The sequence below is a fragment of the Pleurodeles waltl genome, chromosome 11, assembly GCF_031143425.1.
Source record: "Pleurodeles waltl isolate 20211129_DDA chromosome 11, aPleWal1.hap1.20221129, whole genome shotgun sequence".
Taxonomy (NCBI): domain Eukaryota; kingdom Metazoa; phylum Chordata; class Amphibia; order Caudata; family Salamandridae; genus Pleurodeles; species Pleurodeles waltl.
The window spans coordinates 896,921,555-896,938,524 of record NC_090450.1 but is presented as its reverse complement, the minus strand read 5'-3'; positions in this window follow the sequence as shown (position 1 = coordinate 896,938,524).

Genomic DNA, 16,970 nt, shown 5'->3' with positions numbered 1-16,970 from the left:
TGGGTTGCCAACACCTTGGCTACTACCTTTGCCTCCACATTCAATATGGATATAGGACTGTATGATGCACACTCTGTTGCCGGCTTCCCTTCCTTATGTATGACCACAATAGTTGCTGTCCTCTGATCTACCGGCAGCTGCTGGGTTTTGAGTGCCTCATGGTACATTTCGGTAAGACCTACTTTTCAGCCCTTTACAGAGCTCCATTGGGAGCCTGTTTGGACCAGCTGCCTTTCCAGATTGTAAAGATCCAATCTTCTGCCCTACCTCCTCTGCTGTCAGATCCCCTTCCAATGATTCCCTTTCTTCGTCTGTGATGGACATAAGAGCCATATCTTTAAGCAAATCATCACAGTCTTCGTCTGTCATGAGGGACCTATTGGTATATAGCCTCTCATAGTAGGAGGCGAAGGCCTCCACTATTTCTGGGCTCCATCGTCTTGACATTCCCAATTCATCTATCATCTCACATACTCCCCTTTGTTTTTGGTCTCTTTTGTATAACCACGCTAACAGTTTGCTTGCTTTGTCTCCGATATCATATAGCCGTCTCTGTATCACTTGGGCATATTTCCTGGCCTCGTCCTCAGTCAGATCTCACAGCTCTGCTTGCTTCACCAGCAATTGCCAGCGAATTGGCCTCTATCTCTCCTACTTTCTTCTCTAGTGCCTCAATTTGTAGCATTCTCTTCTTTTCTTACCCCCGATCAGCGCCTGAGCCTGTCCGCGGAGGACTGCCTTAAAGGCCTCCCATAACACACAACTTGAGGACACAGACCCTGTGTTTTCTTTGAAATAGAGGTCTGTCCCCTCCCTCAACCCTTCCCCAATGACCGGGTCTTTCACATACCATGTATCTAGTCTGGGTATGGTTACATATTCTTGTTCCTGTTCCTTTAGTGTTGTCATCACTGGCAAGTGATCCGAGATCCCTTGTGCCCCATGCCGGGCCTCTCCAAAGTGGCCAATTTATAAACTGTGTGTGTGTATGTTGTGTGCGGGGGCCCAGCCCGACCTCCGTCTTACCACCCTGCTCAAGGATCACCAAAAGAATGCAGGGCAGGCCTGGAACGTCAAGGTAGGCCTCCGGAACAGGAGCTCAGGAAAATGCTGCTGCTCTGCACCGGGACCTCTGAATAGTTAGCATGTGGAGCTGGGCAGGCTCCCTTATATAGAGTCTGGCCCAGCCCACAACCACACCCAGTCATGCTGCAGAGAAAGCTTCTGGAAGGTCCTAGAAAGGGACCACACCCTAACACACTCAGTAAGTCTGCAGCAATACCTTGCAAAAGAACAGTTATTGCAAACATCATTCATAGTGTTTTTCAAGGTTACAGTCTGCAATGCAAAAGGTTAACATACTGCATATAAACACAATGCATGAATTATGCTCTTGCATAAAGGCTGGGTTTTTGTATTTTAGTCGCCCGTAGAGCGCGCACTGCCCTGATGTTGACATGTACGACCAGTCTGTCGGTAGGGTTCATCTCTAGTCTCACCCTGAGTTGAGGGGCTGTTGCACTGACTCCTGCCTATGTCTCAGGTAGTCTCTCCTCCACTCCCACTCTTCCAGCGCTACTTAGGCCCAAGCGCTTCAGCCTTCTCACGCCGGTGCTTACTCTTATCTACAGGCATTTCTCCTCTTGGGGGCCACGCTGTTCATTTCTTCGGCTCCAGGCAGCCTGCTATCAGTACGCCCACCATTTTGTTCCGCTACTCCTTCCAGCTTGCGGGCTACACTACCACCCCAGTACTTTGTCTCCTTCAAATCCCAGCCATTTAGGACTCGGGGTCCCCGACTCCCGACTAACTACATTTCCCTGGCTTTGGTCCGGATTTTGGGACAGATTTGTGGGCATTTGAGTTGCCATTTACGGAGCCGCTCGACTATGCAACCATCTTGCTCGGTGCCTAGCCACACCCCCAGTGTTATTGATTTCTAAGCACTAGAAAGGACATTGTTTATTTAATTTTGGAAAAAATCATAACTCCAGATCCCTATACTGGATTTTTGCTGTCTTGGTGTCATTTTAAAGATACAAATATTTATTAGTTTTATAAATTGGTGAGGGATTTTTATTTTGTTTTGCATCTTACTTATTTACTGTATTGGTATTTTTGAATGCTTTACATACCTGTCTCCTAAGTTAAGCCTGCCTGCTCATTGCCAAGCTACCAGGGGATAAGCCAGGGGCTAATGTTTTGAGACCTTGACTGGACCTAAGATTGCTTTGGGGCATTATTGCTAGTTGTAGGTGTGAACTTACCTCTACTCATAACAAGCCTCCAACAAAGAGGAATGGTTCAGGGGTTCCTTACAGCAAATAAAGAGGAGTTTAAATGGACACACACACGCACAAACACACACACACACACAGATTTATGGGTATATATAAACTACTGTTGTCATTCTATGAGAATGTTTACTGATTTGGTATAGTGCTCTAACCTTACTTATTGTACAATGTCAGCATTCATTCAGCATTCATTCACACCTCATATGTTGTCATATGCATCTAACACAGGAACACACCTATTCACTTAACTTTACTAGTAGTACACAGTCTCAAACTGAATCAGCAACTAGAACAGGATTACTATTGAAACAGAGGCTAATAAAATTGCATTGCATAAAAGAACACAAGGACATCAGTCTTTGCTGGTGCACAACATCAGATACTGACAAAGGCACGTACCCTACATAGACACTTTGAACAGGAAGCATGTGATCCTTCAGGTGAGTCTAGCCATGTTATCTATGTTGCACGTCATGTGATGCCTGTTTTCATCTGCGAGGATACATTTTTTCTAAGTCCCGGTGTTCTGAAATGTACTGTTCTGAGAAGGTTTGGTGAAGTACATTTAAGAGACAAGGTTGCTACTAGGCTCACAGGATTTATAATGGCATTGCCTGAGGACAATGTTCCCTTGAGTGTATGTTTCTCTAGGCACATTATGTATAATGTTTCTGATCCACTGGATTATCCAGTGACAGTGTCCAGTCGTGGGTCCCGGGCACACTGCATCACTGGAACCAAGCTATGCCCAGCTGATGAGCCCATAAAATGGGCAAAACCGGTCCTGGGTTGCTTTTGTTCTGGTTCAGGGAGGACTTGGCTTGTCAGTTCGGGCTGGACTGTTCCAGGTGGAGTAGGGACAAGACTAATTTGCATATAGGTGGGTCCAAACTGAGGTGATTTGTGAAAAATAACAATGGATTAGGATGTGGACCCGAGTAATTGCCAGTGGCTGAGATTAATTCAAGCATTACAGCCATCACTTTTTGTATCCTTAAAACACCTGGTTACTGCAACATTCTCAGGGCATGTGATAAAAATAGTCACCTGGCTGGTGCAACCTAGGACAGTGGTCTGCAGCTCCATAGTACATTTATTTTGGCAATCTTATGGGGATAATTTTTTTTGATATGCATAATTAATCTGGGTGAATTTGAATCTGGCATTCCTAGCGACAGATTTACAGTATTCCAGAATTTTATCACATGCTTCCCCAGTTAGCTCGTCCTCCATGGAGCCTTCTGAAAGGGATTTGGCCTGCATCGTTTCCATCTGAGAAGTTGGGGATATAGAATTATACAATAAGGGAAATGAGTGGGTGAGTATTGCTGTCAGCATGCAATGAATCATTCAATCAATCAATCAAACATTTATAGAGCATGGCAGATCACCTGTGAGTGTCTTGAGATGCTGGAGCTGTATGCTGCTGTGTGGAGGAATGATCATTCCAACATCCAGGTTTTTAGTTCTCTTCTGAATCACTGGAGTAACAGTGCTGCCCTGAGGTGCAGGGGGAGGTTGTTTCAAGCCTTGACTGCCAGGGGCGAGAAGAAGCGTCCTCCGCTGTTGGCTTTATGGATCTGTGGGGTGTCTGCGAGGGAAGCTGATTGAGGTGTCTGCTCGGTTCGTGGAAGGTCAGGCGTTTGTTAATGTATGCATGTCCTTTGTTGTGCACGGCCTTGTAGGTGTGGGTCAGCATCTTGCATCTCTTCTGAATCAGAGCCAGTGTAGTTTTTTGAGATGGGGTGTGATGTGGATCCCTCTGGGGAGGTCAAGTACGAGTCTTGCCACAGAGTTCTGTATTGTCTGGAGTCTCTTCAGAAGGCGTGCTGTGATTCCTATTTAGAGTGTGTTTTTGCAGTCGAATCTGCTAATGATCAGGGCCTGCATTATAGTCCTTCTGGTGTCTGCTCGGCGCCACCTGTAGATCTTGTGGAGCAAGCAAAGGGTGTTGAAGCAGGCAGATGAGACTGCATCAACTTGTTTCTTGATGGATAGTTTGCTATTTAGGATGATGCCAAGGTTGTGGGCGTGGTGTGTTGGGGTGGGGTGGTCTGCAGTCCACTATGTGTCCCCTGGTAAGGTGTTGTTCCCAAAGATGAGGGTTTCCGTTTTTTCAGTGTTGAGTTTGAGTCAGTTGTCCTTCATCCAGTCCACTATATTCATCATGCATCTGTGGAAGTTAGCTTTTTCTGGTGGAGGGATCTTCAGACAGTGAGAGAATGAGCTGTGTGTCATTGGCATAGGAGATGATATTGATTCCATGTGATCTGACGGTGATAGCCAGGGGGCATCATCTAGGTGTTGAAGAGGGTCGGGCTGAGGGATTATCCTTGGGGGACTCCACAGATTATCTTTTTGGGCTCTGAGGTGAATGGTGAGAGACTAACCCTTTGGTTTCTGCCAGTGAGGTTCAAGGCTATCCATTTGAGGGTGTTTCCTTGAATCCTGATGTGGTAGAGTCTGTGGATCAGGATATGGTGGAAGACGATGTAAAATGCGATGGGTAGGTCCAGGAGGATGAGAGCTGTTGTTTACCAGTGGTCTGAGAGGGTTCTGATATCATCTGTGGCTGCAATCAGGGCTTTCTCGGTGCTGTGGTTAGTTTAAAATCCAGATTGGGAGGGGTCCAGGAGGTTGTGGTCTTCTAGGTGTTGGATGAGTTGCTGGTCGATTGCTTTCTTGAGGACTTTTGCTGGATAGGGCTGAGAGATGGGCTAGTAGTTCTTCAATTCGGCTGGGTCGGCGGATGTTTTTTGAAGGAGGGGCCTCACTTCAGTGTGTTTCCAGACCTCTGGGAAAGGGGCTGCAGTGACGGAGGTATTCAGGACCTTCCTGTGCAAGTCGCCAATTGTCTTGCTTCTGAGGTTGAAGATGTGGTGGGGGCAAGGGTTTGTGGGTGGTCCTGAGTATACGGAGTTTATGATGGAGATAGTGTTTTGAGTGGTAAGACATTCCCAGTGGGTGAGACGATGCTCGGGTTCGTGTTTGTGCATGTGAGCTGGTTGATGCTGTCTGCGGCTGAGGGATGGCATTCAAAGTTTTTGTAGATAGCCAGGATCTTGTGGAATAAATCAGAGAAGTTGTCGCACAGTTCCTGGGAGGGAGTGAAGTCATTTTTGGTGGCTGCAGAATTGTTGAACTCCTTAACGATTGCAAAGAGTTCTTTGCTGTGGTTTGTGCTGGCTTTGATGCAGTCTGCTTGAGCATTCTTCTTGGCTTCTTTCAAGGAGCGGTTGTTTTCTGTGATTCACTGGGAGAAGCTCTTTGCTGCTTGCTCAGGGTTGTGTGTAGAGTCTGGGGGGTGGGAGCGGAGAGTGTTGTTCCACTGGTCTTCAGACCAGGTGAGAGGTGTGGTGTGGATATTACCTGACTCTGCCACTGGAGGTGAAGATGGGGTCGAGTGTGTGTCCTGTGATGTGGGTAGAATCGGTGATAAGCTGCATGAGGTCAATGTTGTTCAAGTTTTCCTGGAGGTTGGTGGAGTTGGTGTCACTGGGGTCATTGAGGTGGAATTTGAGGTCCCCTATGAATATGTACTGCTCGGAATCAATTGCTTGCAGGACGATGAGTTCTGGGATGGAGTTGCAGAAGCTGGGGCATAGTCCTGGTGGTCTGTAGGCAAGGATACCTCTGATGGTACTTTTTCTATCTATGTGGAGTTGGAAGGTGAGGTGTTCTATTACCGGTGTTGGGTTGTCAGGGGATGATGCACAGCAGATGGTGTCCCTGTAGATGATGGTGATTCTGCCTCTGTGCTTGTTGGTTCTGTTCCGGTGTGTTATGTAACCTTTCGGGATGGTGGTGGCGATGTCTGGTCTGGAGACCGGGTTGAGCTAGGTTTCTGTAAGGAAGAAGATGACCATGGTGAGGCAGGATATTGTGTCCCAGACCTCGATAGCGTGTTTAACTAGTGAACGTGTGTTGAGTAGGATGCACTGGAGTTGTGTTGTGGTGGTCTCGGTTGATATGCTGGATGTGCTGGTTGCTTCGGTGCTGAAGGTGAGGGAGCAGTGTTGGCAGGACAATGGTCTTCGGGTGGTACATGAGGATGAGCAGCAGCTGTGATTGTTGGTGCGTCCGGGATCCAGGGCTCAAAGGTCAGCTGGATTGTATCTTCATGGAGTGGAAGAGCCAGGGGTCCTGGTGCTGGGTGCAGTCCAGGTGTTGATGGGTGTAGCCTGCTAGCCTTTAGTGCACCTTCTGCGTGCCAGTGGCACACCTGCTGTGAGCGTCCATTGTGCTCCCGCACTGAGGCTTCTATTAAGTAGGTCCTAGGAGGAGGAACGTGTGTTGGGACTCGGTGGGCGGGGCTAGGTGGGATGTGGGGAAACAGGCACCAAGCAAGAATTGGGAGAAAAAGGAATGAACAGAGAAAGGAAGGAGGCAAAAATTAGGATGAAGTACTCAGAACAACAGGGGAAAAGGAGGGAGAAAGCAGTGAAAACAATGCAAAAATCAGGAGGAAGCACTCACAAAAATGGAGGGAAAGAAGGGAGAAAGCAGTGAAAATGAGGCAGAACACACCCAGAAAAAAACAGGGGGACAGGAGGAGAAGGTAGTGAGAACGAGGCAGCAAATATGAGAGAACGATGCTGCAGCAGAGGAGAGCTGTCATGCAAATATAGCTATTTCACTTTCAGATTTCAGTCAGTCTTGAAAATAGCATTTTTTAAATTTTCAGATATTTTTAAAAAGGAAGGGCTCAAATAAAATTAATGGTGTTTTCAGTTCATAATGGAGTAAATTTAGAAGTCATAGGAGAAAACGACAATCAGTTTACGCGACCCTGACTATGCAGTCTGGATTCCTCTATACTTTCACACTGCCGTAAAAGAAAATCTCTCAGCGGAAACTAATTGTTTTCAAAATATTTGGTTTTGGGACAGATTTCCAAACAAGAAACATTAAGGGGGTCATTCCAACCCTGGCGGTCGGTGTTAAAGCGGCGGCCAACCCACCAACAGGCAGGCGGTAAAAAAAATGGAATTCTGACCCTAGCGGGAACCGCCAACACAGCCCGCCACTTTAACACTCCAACCGCCACGGCGGGACAAACAAACAGCGCGGCGGTCACCGTCAACAGACAGGAGGCAGACAATGTACCGCCCACCCTATCACAACTCACCAATCAGCCACCTTTTCCGGGGCGGGAGCCCCGCCGATAAAAACACGGCGGAAACAGACAACGAACGGTAAAACGCTCACCTCTATACACTCCACGAGGAATCTGGACAGCATGGAACCCGAATTAAACATCCTACCAGCTATTGTCTACCTGCTCCTCTACCAGGAGCACAAACGCCGGCGCAGACGACAACGGTGAGTACTGCACCTACGACACAGGGGAGGGGGGAGAAGTAAAGGTTACGGGCACACAGATACGTGACACACCCACCCCCCCACCCCCCACCCCAATCCCTACACACCAATGCAGAGCAACAAGTCAGAGTGACACACCCCAAACCCCACAGAATAATGCAAAGACAAAATAAAATGATCATTAAAATTGAAGTATATTATAGCACATTTGAAGTTAAGTGAAATAATAAATATATAAATAAAATTAATAACAACATGAACAATATATACATAGCCCAAAAGTCCGGCACATTTTGGCAACCTTCCATTGTTCGTGGGCCAATGTGCATAAACACATGGGCAAAGCCCACACACGAGACCCAATTCCATTGGAGAGAACACTGCTGGGGCAGCAGATAATAAAACTACAGGCACCTCAGGGGGAAGGGAAGAGGGGGCACCTCAGCCACATGAGTCCACAACGCCAGATCCACGAGGGGCCTCCATGCCCACTGTACCATCCTGGGGAGTGCAAAGCCACAGTCTCTCAAGTCTCTTCAGTGGGTGGATTGCCCACTGCTTTATCCTGGGGAGTACAAAGCCACAGTCTCTCAAGTCTCCCAAGTGGGTGGATTGCCCACTACTTTATCCTGGGGAGTGCAAAGCCACAGTCTCTCAAGTCTCTGCAGTGGGTGGGTTGCCCACTGCTTTATCCCGGGGAGTGCAAAGCCACAGTCTCTCAAGTCTATACAGTGGGTGGGTTGACCACTGTTACATCCTGGGAAGTGCAAAGCCACAGTCCATCAGGTGGATTACAGACTCCACTGGTTATGGAGGAGGCATGTTGGCCAGAGTGCTTCGTGAAGCCCTGCCCGACACAGATCCGGCCCTGCCAATGGGCCAGCGGTACTTGAGATGAAGGGCCCAGCGGAGCAGTTCAGAGATGGCGGTGCCCAGCGGAGCGGTACTTGAGATGAAGGGCCCAGCGGAGCGGTGCTTGACAGGAAGGGCCCAGCGGAGCGGTGCATGACAGGAAGGGCCCAGCGGAGCGGTACTTGAGATGAAGGGCCCAGCGGAGCGGTGCTTGAGATGAAGGGCCCAGCGGAGCGGTGCTTGAGATGAAGGGCCAAGCGGAGCAGTTCAGAGACGGCGGTGCCCAGCGGAGCGGTACTTGAGATGAAGGGCCCAGCGGAGTGGTACTTGAGATGAAGGGCCCAGCGGAGCGGTGCTTGACAGGAAGGGCCCAGCGGAGCGGTGCTTGACAGGAAGGGCCCAGCGGAGCAGTTCAGAGACTGCGGTGCCCAGCGGAGCGGTACTTGAGATGAAGGGCACAGCGGAGCGGTGCTTGACAGGAAGGGCCCAGCGGAGCGGTGCTTGACAGGAAGGGCCCAGCAGAGCGGTACTTGAGATGAAGGGCCCAGCGGAGCGGTGCTTGACAGGAAGGGCCCAGCGGAGCGGTGCTTGACAGGAAGGGCCCAGCGGAGCGGTACTTGAGATGAAGGGCCCAGCGGAGGGGTGCTTGACAGGAAGGGCCCAGCGGAGCAGTTCAGAGACGGCGGTGCCCAGCAGAGCGGTACTTGAGATGAAGGGCCCAGCAGAGCGGTGCTTGAGATGAAGGGCCCAGTGGAGCGGTGCTTGAGATGAAGGGCCCAGCGGAGCGGTGCTTGACACGAAGGGCCCAGCGGAGCGGTGCTTGACAGGAAGGGCCTAGCGAAGCAGTGCTTGACAGGAAGGGCCCAGCGCAGCGGTGCTTGACAGGAAGGGCCCAGCGGAGCGGTGCTTGACAGGAAGGGCCCTGTTCAGCGGTGCCTGTCACGGCGGGGCCCTGTTCAGCGGTGCTTGTCACGGCGGGGCCTGTTCAGCGGTGCTTGTCACGGCGGGGCCCTGTTCAGCGGTGCTTGTCACGGCGCGGCCTGTTCAGCGGTGCCTGTCTTGGCGGGCCCTGTTCAGCGGTGCTTGTCACGGCGGGGCCCTGTTCAGCGGTGCTTGTCACGGCGGGGCCCTGTTCAGCGGTGCTTGTCACGGCGGGGCCCTGTTCAGCGGTGCCTGTCTTGGCGGGGCCCTGTTCAGCGGTGCATGTCACGGCGGGGCCTGTTCAGCGGTGCTGGTCACGGCGGGGCCTGTTCAGCGGTGCTTGTCATGGCGGGGCCTGTTCAGCGGTGCTTGTCACGGCGGGGCCCTGTTCAGCGGTGCTTGTCACGGCGGGGCCCTGTTCAGCGGTGCCTGTCTTGGCGGGGTCCTGTTCAGCGGTGCCTGTCTTGGCGGGGCCCTGTTCAGCGGTGCTTGTCACGGCGGGGCCCTGTTCAGCGGTGCTTGTCACGGCGGGGCCCTGTTCAGTGGTGCTTGTCTTGTGTTCCTAGGGAACCAGACCTGGCCAATATTTCCCGCTCAGTCGCCATCCGACCTTTCGCTTGCGGGGCCCTCCTGTGCTGGAGTCCTGGGCCCGTGGGTGTCCTCCGTCACACCTGAAATGGGGCTGGTGGGGCCCTCCTGGGCAGCTCGCCTGCTGCAGGACTTGTCCGCCCTGCTGCCCTTGCCCTCCTTCGCCGAATCTCTGGGGCCCTTGCCCCCCTTTGTGGATGTGCCAGGTGACGGTGCAAGGGTAGTGTCCTTGGGGGCAGCCGTCTCAGGCCTGTCGTGCCGGCCTTTCCCTTTTTTGGTTCTTTTCCCAGGGGGTGGGCTATCTGTCCCCTTGCTGCTGGCCGATGTTCCTGCCCTAGGAGCTGGTGGACTCCAATAGCCCTGAACTATGGTACTGGTAGGTGCAGGGCTTGTGGTGGCTGAGGTGCTGTTTGGACTCTTACCAGATGGAGGGGGTGGGTCAGGTGATGCAAAGAGGTTAATTTTGGAGAGGAAAGGTTTTTTAGGAGCAATGGGAAGGGTAGGTGCAGTGGGTATGGGAGTGGAGGAAGAGGATGTGGTTGTAGGAGAGTCAAGTGTGCTGTCTTTGGGTGCAGGTGCTTGTGACGGAGGCTGTCGTGAGGTGGATGGCTGTTGGGTGGGTGGCTGCCTGCGTTTGTGTGGTTTGGAAGAGGGGGTGACAGACACACTGGGAGAAGACACAGGGGACGTGTAAATGGCAGTGGGGGTGGTGTCTGCACGTGTGCGGAGTGTTCTGGTGGGTGTGCTGGTGATGGACGTACTGGCTGATGGTGGTGTGCATGCAGGTGTCAGTGGAGACGTCACAGGGAGGGAGGAGGGAGACGAGGAGGAGGGGGACACAGAGGAGGCAGTGGCTGTTGGCATGTCTGCATGTGGATGTTGCTTGGGTGAATGCTTGTGTGATCTGTGGTGCTTATGTCTGGATGAGCTGCCCTTGGGTGTTGAGGTGTGTGCAGGCTAGTCTGTAGGTGTGGCTGGGATAGGCAGAGGAACAGGGGAGTGGGACTGGGTGGAGGGAGTTGGAGGAGGGAGGCTGGAGACAGGGACAATGGCTGCCGTCAGTGCTGAGGCCAGAGCGTTGAACGATCGCTGATGGGCAGCCTGACCCGAATGAATGCCCTCCAGGAATGCATTGCTCCGATGCACCTCCCTTTCTACCCCCTGGATGGCATTCAAAAGGGTAGACTGCCCAACAATGAGCATCTGGAGGAGGTCAATGATCTCCGCACTGAGGGCAGCAGGGGTAACTGGGGCAGGGCCTGAGGTGCCTGGGCCGAAGGAGATGCCCGGCTTCCTGGCCGAGCGGGCACGGGGTGAACGCTGAGGGGCTGCTGGGAGGGCGGAGCTGGTGCGCTGGGTGGCGGCTGTACCTGTTGTAGCGGTGGGCACGGATGTTGCCGCCACCACAAGGGAGCTCCCTTCCGAGGACGTGTCCGTGTCGCTGACGTCTCCACGGGTCCCCGTTGTGGAGCTCCCCTCGCCCTCCGTCTCACTGGTGAACTCGGAGTCGGTTGCATGGCCCTCCGGGGCCATGTGAGATGCAGCTCCCTCGTGCGCCGATGCCCGTTCTCCTCCGCCTGATGATGCTAATGCACACATGAACAGGAAAACCAAAAAAAAGGGGGGGGGGGAAAGAAAGACATGTTGAGTGCATGCATTGGCGACACCGTTATCGGAGAGGACGGACACAGAAGCCCCCTGCACTACACCGCGCACTCGGGGTACACTACTCAATTATTGTTACTTGGCCTACAAGTCTATGGACGACAAATGCACACATAGGTGAGCCCGGGCCATGGACAGCTGTACTTAGCACCCTACAGAGGTGGGGGGCGGGGGCACAGGGCCATGCCTTACGGAGGGGCCTAGCCTACAGAAACTGCCCTGGCCTAGAGATAGCCACAGCCCTCCTCCCCCACCCAGACACCTCCACTGTGCGCTAATATAGCAGAATGTGCTGATACTCACCCCCTTGTGTCTGCTGTGATGTCCTCACGCGCCCATCCAAATCGGGGTAGGCCACCGCCAGGATCCGGGACATCAGGGGGGTCAATTGCCGTGTGGCACCCCTCCTAGGTTGGAGGCCATCCCCAGCAGAGCCTCGGCGGTCTTTCTGCTCCCGCGGCGGATGTCCTCCCACCTCTTGCGGCAGTGGGTGCCCCGTCTGTTGTGGACCCCCAGGGCCAGGACGTCCTTGGCGATGGCACGCCAAATGTCGATCTTCTGATGGGCGCTGACCTATGTGACATGTACAGGGTGGGAAAAGAAACATCATCACTTTTCTGCATGGTCGATGTGAGTGGCCCCCCCCTCCCCACCCTTGCCATGTTGCACATGCTCTCATCTGTCGTGCGATGCATTCCTCATTCGCTCCCCTCCCCACCATCGTTCATTCACCCCACTCAACCCAGGCATTGCCCACTAAGCATGGTCCAGTGTACTCACCTGTTGGTCTGGAGGACCGTAGAGTAGCGCATACTGGGGGAGGACCCCATCCACGAGTGTCTCCAACTCTTCTGAAGTGAAGGCAGGGGCCCTTTCCCCAGTTGCAGCAGCCATTGTCACTTCCAGACCGAGGTCACAGCAGCACTTGCAGTATAGGTCCTCTCCTGTGGATGATCAGGTCTCGAGTGATTAAGCAGATAGAAAATGTCGGTCACGCCCACGGCGGTGCGTACCGCGGCGGTGCGTACCGCGACCGCCGGCGCACATCCTCATTGGCTCCTGAAACCCATAGGGTTCAATGATAACCAATGCGGCTTTGCACCGCGGTCTTCGACCGCCTACCGCCACGGTGTGCCACACCATCGCAATGAGCTCACATCCCATTGTCACACTTCACAGGTCAGGCAGCCGCCATTTCAAAGGCCCACATGGCTTAATTTCTACTGCGTCACACAGGCCTAGGCCTTGCATTGCCACTCATACAAGCCATTCAATGCATAGAGAATCGTGTACAGTGCAAGCTGTGTGAACGTACCTGTGGGTTGATTGACTCTGTGCTCCATGTTGTCCTTCATAAGCACCGTCCGCAGGGACTTGTGAGGAGATGGAGGGCTGTTCCCGTGTACAGACCGCTGGTGGACCTGTCGACAATGGAAGAACGACATGTCATACTCACCTACAGACTTGACCGTGCCACTATACAGGAACTGTGTGCCCAGCTGGAGCCAGACCTGATGTCACCCATCCGCCAACCCACAGGGATTCCCCCTCTAGTGCAGGTTCTGTCAGTACTCCATTTTTTGGCAAGTGGATCATTCCAAACAACAGTGGCCATTTCATCTGGGAGGTCTCAGCCTATGTTTTCTAAGGTTTTGTCCAGAGTGTTGTCTGCCCTAATGAAATACATGCGGAGCTACATTGTTTTCCCTGAGGTGGAGGATTTGGCTACAGTGAAGGGTGATTTCTATACCCTTGGACATATTCCCAACATCATTGGTGCCATTGATGGGACCCATGTGGCTTTGGTACCCCCCAGAGGAAGTGAACAGGTGTACAGGAACAGAAAAAGTTATCATTCGATGAATGTCCAGGTGGTCTGTTTGGCTGACCAGTACATCTCCCATGGAAATGCCAAGTTCCCTGGGTCAGTGCATGACGCGTACATCATGCGAAATAGCAGCATCCCTTATGTGATGGGACAGCTACAGAGACACCGTGTGTGGCTAATAGGTGACTCTGGTTACCCCAACCTGTCATGGCTACTGACCCCAGTGAGGAATCCCAGGACCAGGGCAGAGGAACGGTACAATGAGGCCCATGGGCGTACTAGGAGGGTGATCGAGCGGACCTTCGGCCTCTTAAAGGCCAGGTTTAGGTGCCTGCATATGACAGGTGGATCCCTAATGTACTCACCAAAGAAGGTGTGTCATATCATCGTGGCCTGCTGTATGTTTCACAACCTGGCTTTGCGATGCCAGGTGCCTTTCCTGCAGGAGGATGGTCAAGATGGTGGTGTTGTGGCAGCGGTGGAACCTGTGGAGAGTGAAGAGGAGGAAGACGACGGGGACGACACAGGCAACAGGGACACAGTGATAATACAGTATTTTCAATAACACACTGGTAAGAATCAACACCGGCATTTTACAATTACTTACAGTCTCCTGCCTCTCTACGGTCTGTCCTATTCCCCCAGTGTATGTTAACTGAGTTGTGACTTTCCCTTCAAATTTCAGAGATGTGGCCCCCACTGCGTGACCTCTGCTTTGTTTCCCCATGGACTACAGCTGTGTGACAGTGTTATGTTTTCATCACTGTGTAACTGGACATTTTGGCAGCATTATGTTTAATACATTTGTTCACAATACAGGCAGACTCCAGATTGTTTTTGTGCAATACGTGTTTTTATTAAAAAGCTGAATTTAGGGACATGGTGGGAAATCGGTGATGGGTGATGGTGGAGGAATGTCCATGGCAGAGTCCAGCTTTTCAGTCTCACAGGTGCATTGTCCATATGCCTGTGGAAGGTGGAGCAGGGGCAGTTAAAGGTTGGACAGGGTGACAATGTGGGACAGTGGGATAACATCAGGGGGTATCCTTTGCTGGCGGGGGTCTTGACATCCTACTCTGTCTTCTTACGAGATCTCAGGCCCCGCTTGCGGGGTGGTTCTTCTTCTGCAGGAGGTGGGGTTCTGGTGGCCTGTTGTTGTGTGGGGGCCTCCTGTCCACTAGCGCCGGCGGAGGTGGTTGCCTGTTCTTGGTCCATGCTAGTGACAGGGGCCCTTTGTGGTGCCACATGGTCCCGCAATGTGGTGACAATCTGGTTGAGTGCCCCTACGATGGTGCCCATTGCGGAACTGATGGTTCGAAGTTCTTCCCTGAACCCCATGTACTGTTGCTCCTGCATGACCTGGATCTCCTGGAACCTGGCCAGTACCGTCGCCATCGTCTCCTGGGAATGGTGGTATGCTCCCATGATGGAGGAGAGGGCCTTGTGGAGAGTGGGTTCCCTAGGCCTGTCGCACAGCAGCCCTCCCAGTTCCCCTGTTTCCCTGGGCCTCTGTCCCATGGACCGTGTGCCCACTACCACTGCCCCCAGGTCCCTGTTGTTGTTGGGGTGGTGGGTTAACCTGGGTGCCCTGTAGTGTTGGACACACCGCTGATTGACGTGTCCTGGAGACAGAGGCATGGGCCCGCTGGGTAGGAGCTGTGCTGGTGTTCCCAGAGGGGGTTGGGTTTGCTGTGGCCAGTGGCTGTGTGAGGGGAACCAACTGTCCAGAGGTCCCCGATGGTCTGGGCTGGTCATCTTGGTCCAGGGAGACAGAGCTGCTGTCATCACTGGTGGCCTCTTCTGGGGGAGGGATGGACATTTCTGGACCCTCCTGGGCGGTGTGGTGGCGTTCGGGTCCTGCAGGGGTATAGAGGTATGGTTATTGCTTCAGTGTGTGCCATATCGGTCAATGGGTGGGTGCCCGTGTACCCCAGGGCTGGCATTCCTGTGTGTGGGCGTTTGTGACGGTGGCTTGTGGGGGAGATGTGTATGTGCAGTGGGCATGCTTTGGTGATGGGTGTCCATGCTTTGTGGACGCATGCAGGTCTAGGTGTTGGGATGGGTGGGTTGTGATGGTGAGCCATTTGCAAGGAGTAGGTGTGATGGGGGTGGGGGTATGATTTGGGATGCAGGTGGGGTGGGGGTGGGAAGAAGTAGTTAAGATTTGACTTACCAGAGTCCATTCCTCCACCTACTCCTGCGAGGCCCTCAGGATGCAGGATGTGCAAGACTTCCTCCTCCCATGCTGTAAATTCTGGGGGAGTAGGTGGGGGTCCGCCGCCAGTCTTCTGCACCGCGATGTTGTGCCTTGATACCATGGAACGCACCTTCCCCCGTAGGTCGTTCCACCGCTTCCTGATGTCATCCCGATTTCGTGGATGCTGTCCCACAGCGTTGACCCTGTCGACTATCCTTTGCCATAGCTCCATCTTCCTGGCAATGCTGGTGTGCTGCACCTGTGTCCCGAAGAGCTGGGGCTCTACCCGAACTATTTCCTCCACCATGACCCGGAGTTTGGCGTCTGAGAACCGGGGGTGTCTTTGGGGTGCCATAGGGTGGTGTGGATGAAGTGTGGGGTGGTGTATGTGTTGTAGAGTGTGGTGAGTGTGGTGATGTGTGGTGTTTTGTGTGTGGATATTGTGTGGGTGATGGTGTGGTTTGCCTCTGTGTGATGGTGTTGTCTAAGCAGTGCTGTCTATCTCTGGCTTTCTGTCGTTTTTTTTTGTCGTAGGGGTTTGTGGGTGATGTGGGTGTGTGTTTTATATTGTATTGGGTGTGTGGGTGTGTTGTTTGTATGTGTATCAGGTGTGTGTATTTCAAATTGTCCAATGTGGTTGTGTTTTGTAAGGGTGTGTGTATTTTGACCGCGGCGGTGTGTACCGCCAATGGAATACCGCGGTTGAAAGACCGCCACGTGGATTCGTGGGTCGGAATGGCATGGGCGTATTTCTGTTGGCGTGACGGTGGAGGTTTGGTCATCGCCAGTTTTTTGATGACCTTTGGTGTGGCGGACTTTTGTTGATGTCGGGTTTTTGGCGGTTTGCCAGTTGCGGGTCAGAATGATCGTGGCGGTTTACCGCGGCCGCGGCGGTGTTATGGCGGTCTTCTGACCGGCGGTAAGCGGCTTTTACCGCCGAGGTCAGAATGACCCCCTAAATCTACTCTCAGTGGGGTATTTACGCAGAACAAAATATAACCACTGAGGCCCATATTTATACTTTTTTAGCGCCGCATTTGCGCCGCTTTTTTACGCAAAAACGGCACAAACTTGCAAAATCCAATTGTATTTTGCAAGTTTGCGCCGTTTTTGCGTCAAAAAGCGGCGCAAATGCGGCGGAAAAAAAGTATAAATGAGTGTATTCGAGTGAAATGAGATTCGAGGAACTCTTTTAATGCAAAATATTTCTCAATCAAAATTGCAATATGATCAGACTAAAACTGAATTCGAATTTTAAACATAAGCATGCAAATTGTGAAGAGAACAATGAAATCAGCAA